This window comes from Taudactylus pleione, unplaced genomic scaffold (genome assembly GCF_031769625.1).
Source record: "Taudactylus pleione unplaced genomic scaffold, aTauple2 ptg001029l, whole genome shotgun sequence".
Classification (NCBI taxonomy): domain Eukaryota; kingdom Metazoa; phylum Chordata; class Amphibia; order Anura; family Myobatrachidae; genus Taudactylus; species Taudactylus pleione.
The window spans coordinates 496125-504385 of record NW_028285430.1 but is presented as its reverse complement, the minus strand read 5'-3'; the positions used below and the strand labels follow the sequence as shown (position 1 = coordinate 504385).

Below are 8261 nucleotides of genomic sequence, written 5' to 3'. Positions count from 1 at the left end.
GCATGTTTGAGTACATTTTTTCTTTTTTCCTTGAGTAGTTATCAGTATTTAATTATTTTAAATGTAAACAACATCATTTCTTAACATAGTTGAGTATGCAGTAGTATCTTCTAAATGATGAGAATGTTTATTTAAAAACTCGGTGCATAAATACAGCTTAAATATTGTTTTCATGTTGTAAGTCATGCTACTCTATTATGAAAATTTGAAGTAATCTAACAATGCTTCCTGACCACAATTTGTTAAAACTTTTACTTAAATGTATGATTAAGGGTTTGTAATGGATATATTTACAGTATAATACACATATTTTCCTTTCATTTCATGCAATCATGATGACAGAAAAATATTGATACTAAACCTTGTGTAACCATGCAAGCATAGCGCAGGTGAGGTCTTTGTGATTTTTGCCATACACAGACTTTGCCGAAATAGCGCAGTTGGGAGAGCATAATACTGAAGATTTAAAGGTCCCGGGTTTCAGCATGTTTGAGTAAATTTTTTATTTTTTCCTTGAGTAGTTATCAGTTTTTAATTATTTCAAATGTAAACAACATCATTTCTTAACATAGTTGAGTATTCAGTAGTATCTTCTAAATGATGAGAATGTTTATTTAATAACTCGGTGCATAAATACAGCTTAAATATTGTTTTCATGTTGTAAGTCATGCTACTCTATTATGAAAATTTGAAGTAATCTAACAATGCTTCCTGACCACAATTTGATAAAACTTTTACTAAAATTTACGATTAAGGGTTTGTAATTTATATATTTACAGTGTAAAACACATCTTTTCTCTTCATTTCATGCAACCATGATGACAGAAAAATATTGATACTAAACCATGTGTAACCATGCAAACATAGCTCAGGTGAGGTTTTAGTGACTTTTGCCATACACAGACTTTGCCGAAATAGCTCAGTTGGCAGAGCATTAGACTGAAGATCTAAAGGTCCCGGGTTTCAGCATGTTTGAGTACATTTTTTCTTTTTTCCTTGAGAAGTTATCAGTATTTAATTATTTCAAATGTAAACAACATCATTTCTTAACATAGTTGAGTATTCAGTAGTATCTTCTAAATGATGAGAATGTTTATTTAATAACACGGTGCATAAATACAGCTTAAATATTGTTTTCATGTTGTAAGTCATGCTACTCTATTATGAAAATTTGAAGTAATCTAACAATGCTTCCTGACCACAATTAGATAAAACTTTTACTTAAATGTATGATTAAGGGTTTGTAATTTATATATTTACACTACAAAACACATCTTTTCTCTTCATTTCATGCAGCCATGATGACAGAAAAATATTGATACTTAACCTTGTGTAACCATGCAAACATAGCTCAGTTGAGGTCTTAGTGACTTTTGCCATACACCAACCTTGCCGAAATAGCTCAGTTGGGAGAGCGTTAAACTGAAGATCTAAAGGTCCGTGGTTCGATCCCGGGTTTCGGCATGATTGAGTGCATTTTTTCTTTTTTCCTTGAGTAGTGATCAGAATTTAATTATTTCAAATTTAAACAACATAATTTCTTAACATAGTTGAGTATTCAGTAGTAACTTCTAAATGATGAGAATGTTTATTTATCAACACGGTGCATAAATACAGCTTAAATATTGTTTTCATGTTGTAAGTCATGCTACTCTATCTATTATGAAAATTTGAAGTAATCTAACAATGCTTCCTGACCACAATTTGTTAAAACTTTTACTTAAATGTATGATTAAGGGTTTGTAATGGATATATTTACAGTACAAACACATATTTTCTTTTCATTTCATGCAATCATGATGACAGAAAAATATTAATACTAAACCTTGTGTAACCAAGCAAACATAGCTCAGTTGATCTCTTAGTGACTTTTGCCATACACAGACCTTGCCAAAATAGCTTAGTTGGGAGAGAGTTAGACTGAAGATCTAAAGGTCCCGGGTTTCGGCATGTTTGAGTACGTTTTTCCTTTTTTCCTTGAGTACTTATCAGTATTTAATTATTTCAAATGTAAACAACATCATGTCTTAACATAGTTGAGTATTCAGTAGTATCTTCTAAATGATGAGAATGTTTATTTAACAACACGGTGGATAAATACAGCTTAAATATTGTTTTCATGTTGTCCATCATGCTTCTCTAACTATTATGAAAATTTGAAGTAATTTAACAATGCTTCCTGACCACAATTTGTTAAAACTTTTACTTAAATGTATAATTAAGGGTTTGCAATGGATATATTTACAGTATAAAACACATATTTTCTTTTCATTTCATGCAATCATGATGACAGAAAAATATTGATTCTAAACCTTGTGTAACCATGCAAACATAGCTCAGTTGAGGTCTTAGTGACTTTTACCATACATAGACCTTGCTGAAATAGCTCAGTTGGGAGAGCGTTAGACTGAAGATCTAAAGGTCCCGGGTTTCGGCATGTTTGAGTGCATTTTTTTCTTTTTTCCTTGAGTAGTGACCAGTATTTAATTATTTCAAATGTAAACAACATCATTTCTTAACATAGTTGAGTATTCAGTAGTAACTTCTAAATGATGAGAATGTTTATTTAACAACACGGTGCATAAATACAGCTTAAATATTGTTTTCATGTTGTCCGTCATGCTACTCTATTATGAAAATTTGAAGTAAACTAACTGCTTCCTGACCACAATTTGTTAAATCTTTTACTTAAATGTACGATTAAGGGTTTGTAATTTATATATTTACAGTATAAAACACATCTTTTCTCTTCATTTCATGCAATCATGATGACAGAAAAATATTGATACTAAACCTTGTGTAACCATGCAAACATAGCTCAGTTGAGGTCTTAGTGACTTTTGCCATACACCGACCTTGCCGAAATAGCTCAGATCGGAGAGCGTTAGACTGAATATCGAAATGTCCCAGGTTCGAACCCGGGTTTCGGCATGTTTGAGTGCATTTTACTTTTTTCCTTGAGTAGTGATCAGAATTTAATTATTTCAAATTTAAACAACATAATTTCTTAACATAGTTGAGTATTCAGTAGTAATTTCTAAATGATGAGAATGTTTATTTAACAACACGGTGCATAAATACAGCTTAAATATTGTTTTCATGTTGTAAATCATGCTACTCTAACTATTATGAAAATTTGAAGTAATCTAACAATGCTTCCTGACCACAATTTGTTAAAACTTTTACTTAAATGTATGATTAAGGGTTTGTAATGGATATATTTACAGTATAAAACACATATTTTCTGTTCATTTCATGCAATCATGATGACAGAAAAATATTTATACTAAACCTTGTGTAACCATGCAAACATAGCGCAGGTGAGGTCTTAGTGATTTTTGCCATACACAGACTTTGCCGAAATAGCTCAGTTGGGAGAGCATAATACTGAAGATTTAAAGGTCCCGGGTTTCAGCATGTTTGAGTAAATTTTTTATTTTTTCCTTGAGTAGTTATCAGTTTTTAATTATTTCAAATGCAAACAACATCATTTCTTAACATAGTTGAGTATTCAGTAGTATCTTCTAAATGATGAGAATGTTTATTTAATAACTCGGTGCATAAATACAGCTTAAATATTGTTTTCATGTTGTAAGTCATGCTACTCTATTATGAAAATTTGAAGTAATCTAACAATGCTTCCTGACCACAATTTGATAAAACTTTTACTAAAATTTACGATTAAGGGTTTGTAATTTATATATTTACAGTGTAAAACACATCTTTTCTCTTCATTTCATGCAACCATGATGACAGAAAAATATTGATACTAAACCTTGTGTAACCATGCAAACATAGCTCAGGTGAGGTTTTAGTGACTTTTGCCATACACAGACTTTGCCGAAATAGCTCAGTTGGCAGAGCATTAGACTGAAGATCTAAAGGTCCCGGGTTTCAGCATGTTTGAGTAAATTTTTTCTTTTTTACTTGAGTAGTTATCAGTATTTAATTATTTCAAATGTAAACAACATCATTTCTTAACATAGTTGAGTATTCAGCAGTATCTTCTAAATGATGAGAATGTTTATTTAATAACACGGTGCATAAATACAGCTTAAATATTGTTTTCATGTTGTCTGTCATGCTACTCTATTATGAAAATTTGAAGTAATCTAACAATGCTTCCTGACCACAATTAGATAAAACTTTTACTTAAATGTATGATTAAGGGTTTGTAATTTATATATTTACACTACAAAACACATCTTTTCTCTTCATTTCATGCAACCATGATGACAGAAAAATATTGATACTTAACCTTGTGTAACCATGCAAACATAGCTCAGTTGAGGTCTTAGTGACTTTTGCCATACACAGACTTTGCTGAAATAGCTCAGTTGGGAGAGCATTAGACTGAAGATCTAAAGGTCCCGGGTTTCAGCATGTTTGAGTACCTTTTTTCTTATTTCCTTGAGTAGTTATCAGTATTTAAATATTTCAAATGTAAACAACATCGTTTCTTAACATAGTTGAGTATTCAGTAGTAACTTCTAAATGATGAGAATGTTTATTTAACAACACGGTGCATAAATACAGCTTAAATATTGTTTTCATGTTGTAAGTCATGCTACTCTATCTATTATGAAAATATGAAGTAATCTAACAATGCTACCTGACCACAATTTGTTAAAACTTTTACTTAAATGTATGATTAAGGGTTTGTAATGGATATATTTACAGTACAAAACACATATTTTCTTTTCATTTCATGCAATCATGATGACAGAAAAATATTAATACTAAACCTTGTGTAACCATGCAAACATAGCTCAGTTGATCTCTTAGTGACTTTTGCCATACACAGACCTTGCCAAAATAGCTTAGTTGGGAGAGCGTTAGACTGAAGATCTAAAGGTCCCGAGTTTCGGCATGTTTGAGTACGTTTTTCCTTTTTTCCTTGAGTACTTATCAGTATTTAATTATTTCAAATGTAAACAACATCTTTTCTTAACATAGTTGAGTATTCAGTAGTATCTTCTAAATGATGAGAATGTTTATTAAACAACACGGTGCATAAATACAGCTTAAATATTGTTTTCATGTTGTCCATCATGCTACTCTAACTATTATGAAAATTTGAAGTAATCTAACAATGCTTCCTGACCACAATTTGTTAAAACTTTTACTTAAATGTATAATTAAGGGTTTGCAATGGATATATTTACAGTATAAAACACATATTTTCCTTTCATTTCATGCAATCATGATGACAGACAAATATTGATACTAAACCTTGTGTAACCATGCAAACATAGCTCAGGTAAGGTCTTAGTGACTTTTGCCATACACAGACTTTGCCGAAATAGCTCAGTTGGGAGAGCATAAGACTGAAGATTTAAAGGTCCCGGGTTTCAGCATGTTTGAGTACATTATTTCTTTTTTCCTTGAGTAGTGATCAGTATTTAATTATTTCAAATTTAAACAACATCATTTCTTAACATAGTTGAGTATTCAGTAGTATCTTCTAAATGATGAGAATGTTTATTTAATAACACGGTGCATAAATACAGCTTAAATATTGTTTTCATGTTGTCCGTCATGCTACTCTATTATGAAAATTTGAAGTAATCTAACAATGCTTCCTGACCACAATTTGATAAAACTTTTACTTAAATGTACGATTAAGGGTTTGTAATTTATATATTTACAGTGTAAAACACATCTTTTCTCTTCATTTCATGCAACCATGATGACAGAAAAATATTGATACTTAACCTTGTGTAACCATGCAAACATAGCTCAGTTGAGGTCTTAGTGACTTTTGCCGTACACCGACTTTGCCGAAATAGTTCACTTGGGAGAGCGTTAGACTGAAGATCTAAAGTACCCGGGTTTCGGCATGTTTAAGTACGTTTTTCCTTTTTTCTTGAGTACTTATCAGTATTTAATTATTTCAAATGTAAACAACATCATTTCTTAACATAGTTGAGTATTCAGTAGTATCTTCTAAATAATGAGAATGTTTAGTTAACAACACGGTGCATAAATACAGCTTAAATATTGTTTTCATGTTGTCCATCATGCTACTCTAACTATTATGAAAATTTGAAGTAATCTAACAATTCTTCCTGACCACAATTTGTTAAATTTTTTACTTAAATGTATGATTAAGGGTTTGTAGTGGATATATTTATAGTTTAAAACACATATTTTCTTTTCATTTCATGCAATCATGATGACAGAAAAATATTGATACTGAACCTTGTGTAACCATGCAAATATAGCTCAGTTGAGGTCTTAGTGACTTTTTCCATACAGAGACCTTGCCGAAATAGCTCAGTTGGGAGAGCGTTAGACTGAAGATCTAAAGGTCCCTGGTTCGATCCCGGGTTTCGGCATTTTTAAGCACATTTTTTCTTTTTTCCTTGAGTAGTGATCAGAATTTAATTATTTCAAATTTAAACAACATAATTTCTTAACATAGTTGAGTATTCAGTAGTAAGTTCTCAATGATGAGAATGTTTATTTAACAACATGGTGCATAAATACAGCTTAAATATTGTTTTCATGTTGTAAGTAATGCTTCTCTAACCATTATGAAAATTTGAAGTAATCTCAATGCTTCCTGACCACAATTTGTTAAAACTTTTACTTAAATGTATGATTAAGGGTTTGTAATGGATATATTTACAGTATAATACACATATTTTCTGTTCATTTCATGCAATCATGATGACAGAAAAATATTGATACTAAACCTTGTGTAACCATGCAAACATAGCTCAGTTGAGGTCTTAGTGACTTTTGCCATACACAGACTTTGCCGAAATAGCTCAGTTGGTAGAGCGTTAGACTGAAGATCTAAAGGTCCCGGGTTTCATCAAGTTTGAGTACCTTTTTTCTTATTTCCTTGAGTAGTTAACAGTATTTAAGTATTTCAAATGTAAACAACATCGTTTCTTAACATAGTTGAGTATTCAGTAGTAACTTCTAAATGATGAGAATGTTTATTTAACAACACGGTGAATAATACAGCTTAAATATTGTTTTCAAGTTGTCCGTCATGCTACTCTATTATGAAAATTTGAAGTAAACTAACTGCTTCCTGACCACAATTTGTTAAATCTTTTACTTAAATGTACAATTAAGGGTTTGTAATTTATATATTTACAGTATAAAACACATCTTTTCTCTTAATTTCATGCAATCATGATGACAGAAAAATATTGATACCTAACCTTGTGTAACCATGCAAACATAGCTCAGTTGAGGTCTTAGTGACTTTTGCCATACACAGACCTTGGCGAAATAGCTCAGTTCGGAGAGCGTTAGACTGAAGATCTAAAGGTCCCTCGTTCGAACCCGGGTTTCAGCATGTTTGAGTGCATTTTTCTTTTTTCCTTGAGTAGTGATCAGAATTTAATTATTTCAAATTTAAACTACATAATTTCTTAACATAGTTGAGTATTCAGTAGTAACTTCTAAATGATGAGAATGTTTATTTAACAACAAGGTGCATAAATACAGCTTAAATATTGTTTTCATGTTGTAAGTCATGCTACTCTAACTATTATGAAAATTTGAAGTAATCTAACAATGCTTCCTGACCACAATTTGTTAAAACTTTTACTTAAATGTATGATTAAGGGTTTGTAGTGGATATATTTACAGTATAAAACACATATTTTCTTTTCATTTCATGCAATCATGATGACAGAAAAATATTAATACTAAACCTTTTGTAACCATGCAAACATAGCTCAGTTGATGTCTTAGTGACTTTTGCCATACACAGACCTTGCCAAAATAGCTTAGTTGGGAGAGCGTTAGACTGAAGATCTAAAGGTCCCGGGTTTCGGCATGTTTGAGTACGTTTTTCCTTTTTTCCTTGAGAACTTATCAGTATTTAATTATTTCAAATGTAAACAACATCTTTTCTTAACATAGTTGAGTATTCAGTAGTATCTTCTAAATGATGAGAATGTTTATTAAACAACACGGTGGATAAATACAGCTTAAATATTGTTTTCATGTTGTCCATCATGCTACTCTAACTATTATGAAAATTTGAAGTAATCTAACAATGCTTCCTGACCACAATTTGTTAAAACTTTTACTTAAATGTATAATTAAGGGTTTGCAATGGATATATTTACAGTATAAAACACATATTTTCCTTTCATTTCATGCAATCATGATGACAGACAAATATTGATACTAAACCTTGTGTAACCATGCAAACATAGCTCAGGTAAGGTCTAAGTGACTTTTGCCATACACAGACTTTGCCGAAATAGCTCAGTTGGGAGAGCATAAGACTG

The 8261-nt window shown here is 31.1% G+C and overlaps 1 non-coding gene across 1 annotated transcript; it reads left to right on the top strand.

The window, feature by feature from the left end:
* Window positions 1–6265: 6265 nt before the first annotated feature.
* Window positions 6266–6338, top strand: TRNAF-GAA (transfer RNA phenylalanine (anticodon GAA)). The gene has a single exon. It is a non-coding gene; the product is annotated as a tRNA-Phe (tRNA).
* Window positions 6339–8261: the final 1923 nt, after the last annotated feature.